Source organism: Macrobrachium nipponense, chromosome 35 (genome assembly GCF_015104395.2).
Source record: "Macrobrachium nipponense isolate FS-2020 chromosome 35, ASM1510439v2, whole genome shotgun sequence".
Classification (NCBI taxonomy): Eukaryota; Metazoa; Arthropoda; class Malacostraca; order Decapoda; family Palaemonidae; genus Macrobrachium; species Macrobrachium nipponense.
The window spans coordinates 38,352,182-38,369,681 of record NC_061096.1 but is presented as its reverse complement, the minus strand read 5'-3'; the positions used below and the strand labels follow the sequence as shown (position 1 = coordinate 38,369,681).

The 17,500-nt window shown below is 34.2% G+C and overlaps 1 protein-coding gene across 9 annotated transcripts in view; it reads left to right on the top strand.

The window, feature by feature from the left end:
* The window catches only part of LOC135208655 (RILP-like protein homolog), a 332,766-nt gene that overhangs the window by 214,434 nt on the left and 100,832 nt on the right, over positions 1-17,500 (top strand). The window contains exon 1 of one of the 9 annotated variants that reach the window (XM_064241055.1): positions 12,016-12,118. The exons of the other annotated variants lie outside the window; for them this stretch is intronic. The gene's annotated coding sequence lies outside the window, so the exon portion shown is untranslated. Of the gene's footprint in view, positions 1-12,015; positions 12,119-17,500 lie in introns of those variants that run through there. 9 annotated transcript variants of the gene reach the window in all.

Sequence of the window (17,500 nt, the reverse complement as noted above, 5' to 3'; positions counted from 1 at the left end):
GTATCGGTTATCAATACTTTCGTAATTTAATGATTTCACCGGTTCTGTATTTTTCTGCATATAGTACATTTATTATTCGCTAGTAATAATTTATGATGTCATTTTCTTTCTCCACAGGAAATAATCTACGGTGTAAATTTTGTATTTGTAGGTGATAATCTGCGGTTTATTTTTACTCACAAATAATAATTTATGGTATATATAATTGTTTATTCACAAGCAATAGTATATGGTGTCATTTTTTATTTACAAGCAATAATTTATAATGTAAGTTTTTTTCACAATTTTTAATTTATGATGTAAATATTTATTCAGAAGTAATAATTTATGGTGTAGTTTTGTATTCACAATAATTTCTGGTGTTATTTTTTTTATTCAAAATTGATCATTTCTGTTGTAATTTTTTTTATTCACAATTCATGATTTCTGATGTCATTGTTTATTCACAAGTAATAATTTATGTTGCAATTTTTTATTGGCGATTAATAATTTTTGATATAATTTTTTATTCACAAGCTATAATTTCGAGTGTAATTTAGATTCCGCAAACAATAATATAGTATATACTCAAATCGTTTCGGTCATTAGTCATGAACCATGTTCCTCATAACCATTCATGCTTGACGTGAACCCACTGCGAATTGTGTGCAAGTCTGACATTGTTATTAATGCATACCCCCGTTTGGGTTATACCCTTGAAATGATTTCCTTCCGCGAATTATCACGCGTGACTTCTAAAGGCTAAAGGCCCTCGACGTACGTAAATCTGATTGAAACGTGGAATAAAGATTTCGAAACCGAATCCAGAATGAAACATTGAATAAGATTACGATATGTAGGCGGGGATTTTTGGAATCATTTGAAGAGAAAAACTTTTTTTTTTCGTAACTTTCACCTACCAAAGTTACATTTCTTCGAGAAAGAAAATAATGCGAATCCAGGATCTTCATTTCATGATTCGGTTGTTAATGTAATTAAAACAGAATTAAGGCCGCCCTGTAAGAGACCTATTAATTTTTTCCGCTAACCTAACGCGTTTCGTTAACTTTTAATTAGATTTTCTTGATGGTGGTTGATTTGATGCATTGTAATGATTTTTTCTATTAAGCAAAACCTTAACTAAACGCCTAGTTGTTTTGAGGTCAGTATTTATGTGCATATATAAATATATATATATATATATATATAGATAAACGTATATAAGTATGTTTATAAAAGTATATGTTATATATATATATATATATATATATATATATATATATTATATATATATATATATATATATATATATATATATTGACACGAATTAGCTTTGATGATATAAAACATATTTAACTTTTTAAGTGATGCTGAGCTGTTATACGTAACACGATTGCATATATTGTATCATATCGACCAGGGACTCTCTCTCTCTCTCTCTCTCTCTCTCTCTCTCTCCACTCTCTCCCTCTCTCATCTCAGCCGCTGCTAATGATGTATTGGTAAAAAAAATTTGCCGGGTCTGGACTGGGAACCGAATCGACATAAAAACCTGGTAGATTTCATTACTTACAAATACTGTTGTGTCCACCGCATTGCCTTCAATTAGAGTCCAGTAAATGAACGGACTTCTGTTATGGAAAGTTATTATTTTGCATAATATGCATCATACGAGTATACTTGTAAGTAAAAGACACTTGTGAGAGGAATAAAAATTACAACGGCTTTTGAGTTTTGAAATATTTTACCTGTTGTTGTTTGAGATTAAGCTGGCCTTATGCCAACACGGGCTCTTACTCGTAGAGCAGCCCGTAGATATTTTACCTGCTGTCCATACTTAGACAACCATCAATTTCATTTCATACGCATCGTCCGTCAAACCTTGTATGTAGTGATGGAGTTTTTCTGGATAAACCGTACATACCAAACGTATCATCTTGTTTGTATGAATAATGACTCGAAATGTCTAATTTAAATGTGTTTATCATACCTATATGTAGGCCAGTTGTGAAAGAGCCTGGATGACGTCATGATTCTACCCCGTGGAAGTTGCTTGTCTTCCCAGAACTGAGACCAAAACATATACGCTTACATACTGCTATTTATAGTAGTGAAGTGAGGAGATACTGGTAAATTAAAGGTCTGCGTTCAGTTAAATCTAGATTTATTAACATTTGATTTTAAAAATGTATTTTTATATTTTATACTGACTTTGTTTAAAGGCTGTTCCTTTTTATATTTTACAGTACAATTTTGCATTGTGGAATGTTCTATATCGTGCGTTCTATTTGCCACGATGAAAGATGAGAAAAATGAGTTTATGGACTCTGAGGGGGAAAATGTCAAGTTTCGAAATATGGAATTTTTCTGTTCGTACTTGGAAAAGAAACACTCGACGTCCGAAAAGGGGAAAAATGTGGTTACTGTTGAGGGGAAACTTCATACCAAGAGAAGGGGCAATTGGTTTTATCAGTAATGAAAACATGCGCTTCATCATGGAGGAAATGAAATTTGATGTGGAGTGGAAAATTCGATGTATTTTGATGGTTTTTTCTCTGATGGAAATAAGCACGAGTTGTAATGTAAACGTGGATGTACACCACATTTAATAGGGTTTATACGATGTAGGTTACCTAAATACAGTTGCACTAAGTGGACATGTCCGTATTGTGCTCTGGGTACAGTTGCATTGCTTGCGAAAGCAGTAAGGCCAAGTACCCACTCTCCTCCTCCCCCTCCTCCTCCTCCCATTTCTCTCTCTCTCTTCTCTCTCTCTCTCTCTCTCTCTCTCTCTCTCTAACCAAGTACAATTGTTTCATAGTGCAGCTGCTAGGTTTTCCTCCTGCAACACCTTTCAAACCTTTTACTGTCAATTTCCGTTTCAGCGCTGAATAGCCTTAGTTGACCCAGTACTTGGCATAATGCCAAAAATCTATATAAATCAAATCAAACCCGAAAGAAAGTAATGTCCCCCTACTGTAATTCAGGAATATTATAGATGAAGGGAATTGTCGTGGTCTCTCACCTGACTGGATTTCGGTTCAAACAGGTTATCCCATAATGATAACCCAGCTTTTAAATGACCCACTTCTTATGTTATTAAAAAAGCCCTGATGAGGGAAGTGTTACAGTCTGATCAGGTTAAGCTAGAGTTTATGAACGACTTAATTATTAGCCACTTAATGTTGATATCTACTGATGATTTCAAATCTGTTGGCAATTTTATGTGAACTGGTTTGGCTTATAAGGCAAGCAACCTTTGTAAAGAGAACAGGAAAAAGAAATGCACATATAAAATGTAGAGTATAAAATGCCTGGAGTCACATGCGATAATTATTTCCAGCCTATCACACTTCTCGGAAAAGCATATACGTGACCTCGATTATAATTGCTGTTAATAAAGTCTCTCTCTCTCTCTCTCTCTCTCTCTCTCTCTCTCTCTCTCTCTCTCTCTCTCACACACACACACACACACACACACACACACTGAATCAGGAATATTACATTTAGACAAAACAGTATTATACATTTGCATGAATCAGCAATATTACATTTAGACAAAACAAATATATATTTACATTTAAACCTCTCTCCTCTCTCTCTCTCTCTCTCTCTCTCTCTCTCTCTCTCTCTCTCTCTCTCTCTCTCAGAATCAGGAATTACTAAATGTGAGACAAAACTGGAATATACTCTTGTATTTACATAATCTTTTGTGAAATGAAACAACCAAGAGAAAAATTCGGTATCATTTATGAAAAATTCAGCGGAAAATTGAGTGGAATTCCATTTCAGATATGAATGAAAAAATATAAAAAAAAGACATTGATAATTGAGCCGAACAATAATAAAAAAAAATAATAATAGAAGAGAACGAAAATGGATGCACCAGGAAAAATGAGGTCACTGATGAGCGAAGAAACTTTAAATACCTCATAACTGTTCATCTCCCTTTACTGAGGTCGTCTGAAATGTAGTATTTCGGGCTATCGATTAGTAATACGAATAAGCAAAGTGAGTATACAGGCGCACACTCGCATGTAATGTATATATATATATATATATATATATATATATATATATATATATATATACATATATAATACATATATACCATTATTATATATATATATATATATATATATATATATTATATAGTGTGTGTGTGTGCTTCCTCTCCTCTCTCTCTCATCTCTCTCTCCTCACTCTCTCTCTCATCTCTCTCGCTCTATCCGTGTGTATGTGTGTGTGTATGGAATCTACTGATCACTCATTACAAGGAACCCATATAATTTTAAATAGGGCATTGTGGTAATTGTGTACGTAGTGAAATTGTATGTACGTTACGAAAAGAGAGTACAAAACAATTAGTTATATAAATGTATGTTCGTTCACGTCAGTAAGTACATTTATTCTCATTTTCATGTGAAGACAAGTCGACTGCCTCTGTTTTTATCCACGTCTTTTTTAATGTCTAGAATCATCGTTTAAATGTTCACCGTTGCTTCAAATCACAAGAAAACCTTATTATCATAAGAAGTGAACAGTCGAAAAGTTTTACATTTTACATAGCACTTCCCACCACATTTCGTGAAGTGTTAATAACATAATATCGTTCACAAAATGCGATTCTGTATGTACAAATAAACTTCCGAATAGATGTAAAACGTACTCTATCGATTTTTCAACATGATGCGTGTTTCTAATTAAAGAAGCATGTGTGCATTTGATCTCTCTTTATTAAGAGAATCTCAGTTGCCATAGCAACGGGCTCTGCCCGGCCTTCCTTCGACGTCGACGACGACACTCGCTGCCATAGAATCGTCCCTTTCGCCAGAGAACGAAGGCGTTATCGGTGCTCGAGGACGTTTAAAGAATAAAGGAAGTTGTGTGTGTGTGTGTATGGTTATGTTTATATGTATTTATATGTATATATATATATATATATATATATATATATATATATATATATATATATGCATATATACGCATATATTTGGAGAATCTACTGGTCATTTTTACCGGATACATATGAAATTGTAATATGTATATATATATATGTATGTATGTATGTATAATATATACATTATATATATGCATATATACGCATATATTTGGAGAATCTATTGGTCATTTTTACCGGATACATATGAAATTGTAATATGTATGTGTATATATATATGTATATATATATATATATATATATATATATATATGATTGTGTGTGTATGTATATATACGTATGTATGTATAATATATACATTATATTCATGTATATATATGCATGTATACGCATATATTTTGAGAATCTACTGGTCATTTATACCGGATACATATGCCCTCTTTTCTTCTCAAATTCTTTGCTCTCTCTCTCTTAAGAATTCGAGAAATTAAGAGGCCATTGTGGCTATTACAATTTATTATGCATGCATATATATATACATATCTATATATATATATATAATATATATATATATATATATATATATAGTGTTTTCCATTCCACGAGTAACATTTTTCCTACAATCAAATGTTAATCAATCAACAACCCATTAATACTACATATTACTTTGCGAAGAGAATAACTCACACGCAAATGGAAATTATTTAAGTATATTACCCGAGCTAAGGATTCGAACATAAGTATTGTTGGGTTGATAATTAGGTGACAGTGACATTATCCCTTCAGCACAACAGATATCATTAGTTTTAACTCTGTGATACACATCTCTGTCGTAATTAAAGTTGTATATTTATAATCGAGGTCACTTCATCTGTACCTTGATGGCCGATTGCTTTGTATTGCATACTTATATAGGGAGAAAAATTCTGGGCCAGGCTAGACGGCAATCAGTCTAAATATGGAGAATATTTCCAGTATTTTTTGTTACACGGGAAAAATTTAAGCATAGACGATGCGTTTTGTGTAATAATTTGTGTGTGCTTGTGTTGCAAACAATCACGAATATATCTTTATCAAATCCTTATTTCATTAGGTATTATTAGGATTTTGTTTTCTTTAATGTATACTGTTTACATCCTAGCTAGGTTAATTCTGGTACGCAATATTATACTACTACGGTTGGATTAGTCTCTCTCTCTCTCTCTCTCTCTCTCTCTCGTCTCCTCTCTCTCTCTCTCTCGTCTCTCTCTCTCTCTCTCTCTCTGGGAAAAACTATAGTTTGATAAGTAATAACATAAATATTTTATATAAATTATTTATTTCCTCCATGTTACATGCAACATTGCACTTCAGTCATGCCTGGAACTTAATTAAGAAAAACCCTTTCTTACTAATTAATCATAAGGATTAGCCAAGTTCTTCCTTATAACGACCTGATTTAAGAGATAATATATGAGGCACATCCAAGATTAAGGTCGGGGACGTGCTGAGTAAGGGGATCTCCGAGAGAGAGAGAGAGAGAGAGAGAGAGAGGAGAGAGAGAGAGAGAGAGAGAGACTTTCGTATTTAATTCAGGTTTGTGGTAAAGGCGATAGTTTGATAGGGCAGATATTGTTTCAGAGTGCCAGGAAGATGGTGCCACTCTGATTGGGGAGGTCACCAATTAAAGTGGATATTCTCAAGGGTGTGGCTCTCTGCTCTCCTCCTATTCCCTTGACGGTAGATGGGCAAATGAAAGAGGCATCTTAATTAATAACTGCTGTTCAGCCAGGCGTCTTCATTAATAGCTACTGTGCATTGGACTCCGGTAATGGATTTTTAAATCCATTTTGGTCTTGATGCTTTAATTTTTAGCTTTTAGTGTTTATTTTTTCCCTTATGTTTGCAAATGCTTATTTATATATATTATGCATTATATTGTATATACCGAAGATCAGATAAATGGCATGAAAAAAAAAAATGAGATTCTTATGGTTGACCCTTGTAAGGTTTTCAAGAACCACACTTGAGTTTTGGGGTTGGATTCCGAGTTGACACTTTCAGAATAGGTTTCGAGTATCACTTGACTTTGGAGTGGGTCTCGATACGCACTACTCGGATTTCACAAAACAGAAAAAATTCTTGTTTTTATTTTTGTTTTTGTTCATGGAAGTGAATAAGATTCAAGTCGACCCGTGCACCAGAACGACAGAAAATGCAGCGTTCTCCGAATGGTTTTGCCTTCAAACTTCATACTGTTTAATTTTATGTGACATTTGTTACGTATATTCCCCACATCTCTTAATGAATATTGAAAGAGGTAATCATTATTTTCATTCGATTTCGATTTTTTTTATTTACAAGATCTCAATTTTTATTTTGTCCCTATATATTTATTTTGTTCCTTCAACATTTTCAGTTCTGTATTTACAGTAACATTACACAATGGGATATAACCAAATTATGGATTTGTATTACGAACTCTTAACTTCCAGCTTGATTCCAAATCCTGTCCACTATAGAGGTTGCTCTAGGCATTGCCCTCGAGATCATCTCGATCATTTGTAGCATCAGCTCTTCCTCGGCCTCACTGCACCAATATCAGTTAATCCCAATAGGAAGGATGTTTTATGGAAGTCACCAGGCAATGCCAGTTTTCTTAACCGGTCATTTCCAAACGTGAAATGCCAGCCTTCCGATATATATGCTGTATCTTGTAATTTTCCTCCTTTAAAGCATTTTTATTGAACTGGTTGTGGTTATTATTGATAACCATGTCTGCAAACTTAACTGTTAAATATGTGTTAGCTTCTTTTTATGAAGAGATTAATGATAGAATTTCAGACAAGAATTATGAGAGGGGGTGGCCCATATGTTCGTTAAATGTAAGGGATTTTTTATTTTGTCTTTGTAACTATTCGGTGCCTGCAATATTTCGTGTGGCCTCCACAAAGGCTCTGAAGTGCCGTTTTATCCATTTTGACTGCTTGGAGGTATTACGTGGATATTTCATAAATAAATAAATAAGTAAAAAGCCTCTGGAATTCTTTTGTTCGTTGTGTTTTGTTACAAGAAAGGCAAGGCTTTGGATTTTTACTGTATCTCACTGTATTTATTGTATTTCAGCTAGATTGGGAAGTTGGAAAGGATGATACTATGAGTACATCTCCTTGAAATCTAAGACTGTGAACTTTCACTTGAGTTTTATAGATCTGCGTTGTGTATTACAGAGACTGACCTTTTAAGAAAGTACATATGGCCTCACTGAGGTACGTCATGTTGCAGTGCCATTATCCATTTTAGATCAGTTATGGTAATTTAGCAATTGAGATTTTCTATATTCCAAGGTGGTACTGAACTGCATTATTGGATCAGGTGCCTGGGCTTTGGCAGTTAATGTCAAACGGCATCTGTCATTCTTTGATAGAAGGCTGATCCGTGATTTGATTTCCAGGAAAGTTGAGGCGTTATTAAGTTTTACTGTTTATGCCGTACAGGTTGATGAAATAATGGGTCCTGAATTTGACGAGGGTTTTGAGTAGGCCTTGCAAATGTAATGAGATCTTTCGAAAAATTTAAGGTTGAGGATTTGAACCGCATCTTTAAAATGTGCATGGATTTAGATTTTGATGAAATTAAAGATTATTCTGTAAATCGTGAAGTTGGAATCGAATTGTAAGAATATAAAAATTCATGCCTAGACAAGGATGATAGTTTTGTGATGGTTTTAATTGTACACGAGGGATTCTGGTGATGAAAAGGTGCTTGTTTGCAAATTACTACTAACCTATAAATAGTATATTAGTTAGAGATCTGGAATCTAAAGCACCACAATGTTGAATTTACTTCTTCCCAGTCATACTTTCTAAATACTATTAATACATTATATATGTATACATATGCTATATATATGTATATATATGTTTCTGTGTATATATATATATATATATATATATATATATATACATATATATATATATATATATATAATATATATGATGTGTGTGTGTGTGTGTGTGTGTGTGTGTGTGTGTGTGTGTGTTATATGGATGCGTGTTTGTTCCAACTGTAATTGGGCTTGATGTCGAGAAACGAAGCTTATGTTTGTAGGGTTGGAGGTTACTCATATTTCCAATCTACATTTCGGCAATAATTATTGTCTGGAATATAGGTCACGTCAAAACCTCGGCTGTGCATTTCGAAAAATATTCTATAAAAATCTGGGAAGAGAAATTCGCGTTAATGTTTTCATTTTAGGATGGCAATCGTTTGTTGCATAATGAATAGGCATTGAATTCCCGGGAAATGTGGGAATTTTCATCCGAACTTTTCGGTAATGTCCATGAATAGGATTTGGTGTTCTTTTGATTTTTTCCCCCTATTTTTATACGTTAATGTTTTAAGGAATGTATAGGAATTTTTTCTATATGAAAAGTGTTTACTATGTTAGTACTGTCAGGGTTATTGGGTGTTATTTGTAAGTATTGTTATTGTCTGTATGCATTTTTCTTTTTAAGAAAGAAGTGATATAGAAAATGTTCTTGCGTACAATATCCGATCAATATATATAATATATATATATATATATATATATATATATAATGTATGTATATAACAGTATATATAATATATGTAATGTATATATATGTTCGTAATAGCACATGGAAGGTGGCTATTTACGTACATATTTGTCACGTGCTGTTTGGTGACTTATTGCTCGTATATATATATGTATATAGATTGATATTTGCATTTATATACACGAGAGAGAGAGAGAGAGAGAGAGGAGGAGATAGAGAGAGAGAGAGAGAGAGAGAGAGAGAAACTTGTTAACGTAAGTGCGTGTGTGTGTGTATATATTGGACAGAAATCGCATGGCGCCATTGTCAGACGCGTCAGCAATTCATCCCATTCTCGGCAGTGACGAATAGCTTTGCGGTGATTGTAGATTATAAAGGATTCGTTTCCTGGCTCTGATTTTTTCCCCCAACGTTATTTCACGTAGAGAGGAAAAGTTGCTCTATTTTTAGTCTTAAAATTCCCCGGAATTCGTGGCTTTAATTAACCGGAGTATCCAAGGGATTGTTTTTTTGTTTTTGTTTTTAGGCCAAAAAGTCTTAATTTAAAAAAAAATGTTTTGTTGGAAAAATTTCGAGAAAACATGGGGGATTTGTTTTTTCTCTTCTGATGAACCTTTTCGGACAGAGCGTTGGTTTGTTAGTTTGGTGACTTCATCATTTACACACACACACATACACACACACACGCACAAACACACACACACATATATATATATATATATATATATATATATATATATATATATATATATATATATATATAAATGCGTGTGTCCCTGTGTGTGCGTGTGTACATATAGACATACATTTTATTTCTATTTTTAACTTAATTATGAATGTATACTACTACACTCACATTTATATGCATATACATATACATACATATGTGTATGTATAAATCATGAATCCCCGGACCTTGCCTGCTATTGTACTTCTTGCATTTCAGTGCTGTATTCTTTGTTAATTATGTCTAAAAAAAAAAAGCATGTCACTGTATGTTGTTTAACTCTTCCATTTGCATACCACATCGCTGCACTGCCTTCTGTACAATCTGCGAGTTTATTCGCTGTACAGCACGAGTGTTCAATTTCACCATAACATTCAGTTAAACAAAAAATCAAGAGATCCCGTCAACGAACAATCAAAAGTGTACTGTTGAAAGTAGTAAAGCATTTACCCTTAATTTTCTATAGCGGGACAGTGAGGTGAATGACCTTTTCGATTTCATTTTTGTTGTTTTATACATTTTACTGTGACCTTTAGCTCGTTTTTAGGTGTCTGTGAAAGAAAACAGTTCAGTCCGTCCGCCCTCGGATCTTAAGAAATACTGAGGCTAGAGGGCTGCAAATTGGTATGTTGGTCATCTACTCTCCAATCATCAATCATACCAAGTTGCAGCCCTCTAGCCTCTGTAGTTTTTTTTTATTTAAGATTGAATTTAGACATGATCGTGCGTCTGGCACCGCTATGGTACCAACAGCACATCCACCTCAGGGTCGTAGCTAAAAGTTTCATGAGCTGTGGGTGAGAGTTTTATAGAGCATTATGCTCTGTACACAAAAGTTTATTGCGCTGGCCATTTTGTAGGCTTCACTCTCTGTCTTCATATTCTTATAGATACAGACTGCGTGAAAGTTGCGAGCTCGAGAATCAGTCGGTATGGTCAGTCCTTCGCAGCATTCACTTCCTCTGTGATTCCAGAGGCATTTATCCTGCCTCTCAAGGAAATAACTTTGATCTGGAATTAGCTGTTGTACAGGGATTCAGTTCAGCTTGATGTGTCGCCTGTGCTAGTGTTCTATTGTGGCAACATAATATTTCTTGTGATTTTTATTTTTCCTTAATTTTGTTTTGTATTTATATAAATATACATATATATATGTGGCTAAATATATATATAGATATATATATATATATATATTATATATATCATGATATATATATATATATATATATATACTATATATATATATATATATATATATTATATATATATATATATATATATATATATTATATAGGGATATATAATAATTCTATATATATTATATATATAAGGAATACCACAGAAAATGATAGGCTGAAATTCGAGCGCTTTCGTCTTTACAATGTCTTAGTAAAGACGAAAGCGCTTGGATTTCTGCCTATCATTTTCTTGTGGTATTCGCTTATTCAATAAAGTCACGTTGCCATCTACTGTTAATTTTAAGAAACATACATATATATATATATATATATATATTATATATATATATATATACGTATATAAGTAAGATATATGTATGTATATATATATATATATTCTATATATATATATATTATATATATATATATATATACACGTCACAGGAAGAAATAGTTTTTGACGAAGCTGCTGAAATTGTTATATTTATCTCATTTGAACTTTGACCTTACAAATATATACAGATTTCGAGCATTCTGACGAGCAGTCTGAGATTGCCTTGTCACATTGTATGAAATGTTTTTATTATCGGCATGAATATAAAATGTGAAAACAGGACTTTGATATTATGATTATATTTTACTAATATATATTTTCTTATTTCCTTTTTTCAGGTGAGTGATGCATCAAAGGTGGAGGCTTGATATTTAAAATGACGAACAGTTTTCCTGTGAGCTAGAGAGGGTCCTCCTCTCGGAAAAAGGCTTCGGAGAAGAGGCAAGTATTAGTTTTTCGCCCCGGAAAGTTATCTTCCTTTAGCCTCTTGTATCGGAAAAGATTGTTTCACCGGAAACTGAAGTTTATAGTGGAAAGAACCTCCCTCTCTCTCTCTCTCTCTCTCTCTCTCTCTCTCTCTCTCTCTCTCTCTCTCTCTCTCTCTTTCGTTTAGAGAAGATTAATGTGCCATTTTATTATTTCACCATGAACGTAATATTGCATGAGGAATTTCTGAAATTCAATTTGCCATCATTCCATTCTGTCTCATATTTGCTGTTGAAAGCATGCTCTCTTGACTATTGTATGTAATGAATCAAAGGGAATAAAAGCAAGCACCTGGCAAATTTAGTATATATCATTATGGGTTCATAAATGTCAGATTTTCCAATTCGTCCGCTATAGGTATATGCTACCCTATGACTGTTACAGGAAAGGTCATCGTTCTTCAAAATAGGCTTCCAGAAAGTTGCGCATGTGATAAGGTCATTGGTAAGGGATGTTGGCTTTATTGGAATAATATATCTTTCTTTCATGTAAGGCGTCAATATCATGCATATATCCCAAGCGTGAACCATAAATTGGAAGGTGTCTTTAAATAAGGGCTCAATCCATATAATGAAAAAATCAGTGGATCTCGAAGTAAATAACTTAATGCGTTTAGGTTCCGCAGTATCTGAACGAATCATCATTTTTTTTTTAAATATAATATTCAGATATACGTAAGTATATCCTTGTTCTTAGCTTCACGTATAAACCTAGACACTGGTGTAATTAACTTGTGCGTTGTTATTCCCCGCTGTGTAAAAGCCGTACTTGGATATGACGCTGGGAAATCTTATTACAAGGAAACGTTATTACAGGAGACGAAGTCAGTAGAGAATTAGATTTGTCCCTGTCTACCAGAGTGCGAGAGGATACCTTGATACTGAATTTGACTCGAACGAAAAATAACACGTTTTTCTTTGCGAAAACGAACTAGGGAGAGAATCGTAACGTTAGGGAAATGTCATTATATTTGGCTTTGGGATTCAGAAGTAGATTTAGCATTGGTTTTTTAGAGAAGGATGTCACAGATGATGTGGATTTGAGGTGGTAACTATATTTTAATGAAAAGTTATTGTAAAACAGAGCTGCGTCCGCACGAATAGTTTGTATTAGCTTGTGATGAAGTCGATATCTTGTGCCTAAGGTTTTTTTACCTGTGTATCCGACGGCTTTTCCTTGTGTATCCTAATGTTAATTGATGCGAGTTAAGATAGATATCCCCAATTATTTTTATTTAAAAGTAGATTACAAGAAATATCTCGCGTTCCCAAGGCTTGTATTATATGAAATGATTTGATGAAATCTATTGGTTAACTTTTCTCCTTAGAAAAAAGAAAAAGAAAAAATTAAATGGCAAATAAATAAAATGCCACATAATTCACTGAAAGCCACTGATGGTTGCCTTTTCATTTTCCGATATACATCGAGTTGCGTTTCTGCGCAGCTGAGTCCGCGGGGTAATTTCGACTTCGGTTAGTTTCGACAATTTCCCTGGTAGTGCTAATAAATTAGAATTAAAGCTTTCAAGCGCCATTTGCATCACTGCAGAGGCTCTCGAGGTCCAGCAAAAGTCGGCGATTAAGTTACTTTCATTTTTGTTTAACTTCGAGTCGAGTTCCGTTCACGTGCATTTCTGAATGCAGCTTCTGTCTGTTCAGGAGTTTTAAGATTCGTGATTATTTTTCCTCAAGAAAAAAAAAAAGAAGTTTGAGGAAAATTGATAAGACTTGTAGTGGAATTTAAAAAAATATTATTATTAATATTGAACCATGCAAAAACTTCTTTCAGTTTTCTTCTGGAAAAGAAACTCGCAAAATTACTGTGTATGACGTGTTTACTTATAAATATTTACATTTTATTTAACTCAACACTCGAGTACTTTCAGGCCCTATCTGTGGCCCTTTCTCAAGAGATGTGCAGGTTGTCAGCCTGGGTCAAGGCCCAGCAGTCTTCTCCTACACAGCTCTTGAGAAAAATAAAATGTAAATATTTATAAGTTAACACGTTATACCCATTAATTTTGTGGGTTTCTTTTTCAGTGATTATTATTATGATTAAGGTTAACTTGTAATAATATAACATAGGGTTGAGACTGTAAGTTCCGATCCTGAAGACGTTACGTACCGTTCAGGGACTAGGACCAAGTGACCCTCATTCTGCATTCTTAAAAGGGGCCATTGGTGAGAAAAGCAGGCTCTGGGCTGGAGGACGGAACATTGAAACTTGGAGTTTATTAACCCTAGAGTAATGTTGTAACACAGAAGTGACGCTCAAGCTGGAATCTGGATAATGTTGTGATGGAAATAGCAATCACAACGATTTTATTATGGCATTAAGAGATGTTACATAGAGAATTCTAGAGCCTGTAGATTATTATTATTATTATTTTTATCGCTTCCAGAGCCACTCCGATTCTCTGTGAAGATTCATTAGCCAGAAACTTTCAGTGAAGATAATCCCAAGCCGAAAATTAGTATCTCTCTCTCTCTCTCTCTCTCTCTCTCTCTCTCTCTCTCTCTCTCTCTCTCTAATCATTACACTGTCAAGTCCATTTCGCGATTCCCTCGGCAAAGACGTTAGGAAGTTTTATGTAGAAGAAACTTCGGGAAAATTTTGATGACCTGCTGTCTTTTTTTTATTATTATTATTATTTTTTTTTTTTTGAGGGAGCTTTTTCTAACACAGTTTTATTAAATACAAGGTAAAATGTAAACTTTATAAAGGGAATATTTATATTTTTGACGCTTGGTCACTTACAACACGCGAGTCAAGCTGTTGAAATGGTTTCAAACTCCTTCCTTATGAATGGGCCGACATTATAATCTTGTTTATTGAGAAGAAATGGAAACCTATTTATCTCGCCACGAATTCATTTCCATGGTGATATCAGTAGCTGTTTAAAATTTCAAAGGCCCATTAGCTATCACATATCCCTCCTAACTAAGCCAAGCAATAGGCCCATGCAAAATGAGAATCTCTTTACACTGTGTAATAGACTGGAGTAATTTTAATGGAGTCTGATGTTCAGAAACATTGTTATTTCCATATTTCCTCCAGGATTAAAGTCTCCTTATATTGCAGCAGCTGACGCTCTCTCTCTCTCTCTCTCTCTCTCTCTCTCTCTCTCTCTCTCTCTCTCTCTCTCTCTCATATTTCATTTGATAATAGACGGGTGAAGGTATAAAGTGAATAACGTAACTAATTAAAATTTTTTCAACACGTTTCGTTTTGTAGATCTCTCTCTCTCTCTCTCTCTCTCTCTCTCTCTCTCTCTCTCTCTCTCTCTTTGATATCTGACGGTCGAAGGTATGAATCTGAGCTACCTAACTGTCGTATTAAAAATTATTTTTCTAACCCGTTTCGTTCATTCCTATGAACGGATGCTTTGTACAGATGTTATTTATACATTTCGTTCATTCATTCTTCGCCATTCATACGAACTACAAATTATTTTATTATAAAGTTGTCCGTTGCCCCTTTTCCTTGCGTTGGCTTTTGTTGTCGGGTTCAAAGAAAGCCATGTAACTGTTTTTGTATTCTTTCAACGAAACGTGCCGTTTATTTTCACAAATTGGATCAAGCTCTTTGCTGCCTGTAATTGATGTTTTCCTGTTCTGCGTGTATTTATATATATATATATATATATATTATATATATATATATATATATATATTAGTATGTATATATATATACACATGCTTATACATATGCACATACACATACTCAGGTGAATTGTTCCCGACGGTTTATTGTTGGAATGAGGTTGCTAGCCAAATGCCCTTCTATATGGATGTTCTTGTAACTTTTTTTTGCCGACGACTGCCGATATTTATTTGTTTCAAGGAGTTGCACGCTTATTTATATACAAAGCTTACCATCGCCCATTCCTTTCGCATGTCCGAACCATCTCAAATCACTGATCCAGCCTTTCACATACGCTAGATTTTTATCTACTTTCTAAGCATTTCCACGTTTCCCAGTGTGATAGTTCTTCTTACGTTACATTTTCCTTTATTTCAACATATTCTGCTTAATTATTTCTAAGTCTTTGCTCGTGTAAATATGGAAGTAGTTTCAGTTGTTAGACATTTTTTCTATTACCAATAGTATTTCATTCGTCCCTTCCTCCTCCTATGGTAACTGTAAATGGTTATTAATAATTGTTACTCTTTTTGAACTGTATTGAAATCAGTTCTCAGTTTACTTTAGAGGTTTATTCTTAAAGTTAAATGCATTTGTAGTTGTGATTTTCCTCCTTGTGACTGCTCCGGTGAAGATACAGAAAATCTCTCGAGGTATTCTGCCGCCCCTAAAGGACACTTCTGAAAAGCAGGAGTGGTACAATTTGTTACGGTCCGAAGGACCACATTCTTTCCCTTTTTCCTCATACATTGTAATGGTATTTGGGAAATAAAGTTTAATATTGGTTTAGTAGTACGAGATATGTAAGAAATCTCCGAGTCGACAGTAGCTAAAGGTTCACTGTGTCAGTAAAGGTAAAAGCTTAAAGATTTCTCTCTCTCTCTCTCTCTCTCTCTCTCTCTCTCTCATACAACTATTCTACATTACTGTCTGCTTAGCAGTAGCTCAGACGCCGTCCTGTAACTTGTGTTATCGTTGTTTAGAGCATGTGTACCTAAACATTGCCTGTGGCCATCCCCAATACTACTCTACTTTTAAATGGATGCTATAATAATAGCGAAACACTCGAATTGTGGTCACAAATCCTTATTGTTGTTTGTATACTTATTTCTTTGCCCTGTTCGGTATCCAGATTACCTTTTGTGAACGGGGAGGGGGTTATGAATAAACCTTGCCAATTGTTCTGACCGTTAAGCATTCAATTACTTAGAATATTATGAAATGTTAATGAAACATTCCCATTCCTTTCATCGTTTCCGATTGCCTGCAGGAAATTTTGTCATAATTAGCTCTTTGTCTGCGTTACTAGATATGGAAGATTCTCTCTCTCTCTCTCTCTCTCTCTCTCTCTCTCTCTCTCTCTCTCTCTCTCTCTCTCTGCAAAAATTTTTCCCTTTAAATATATGGTGTAGTATCTTGTTTATGAGAGGTTTGTTTCTAAATATAACTTCTCTCTCTCTCTCTCTCTCTCTCTCTCTCTCTCTCTCTCTCTCTCTCTCTCTCTCTCAAAATTCTTCCCTTTTAATATATGGTGTAATATCTTTGTTGATGAGCAGTTTATGTAGGGGCATTAACGACTAATGTTGTGGAAGTTATCCGCGTAGGGGGTTCATTCACGATTCAGCAGGTATAGTATTAATGCAGTGGTTACTGTTGTGTTGTACTTTTTTCCTTTAGGTAATCCACCGCTGTTAG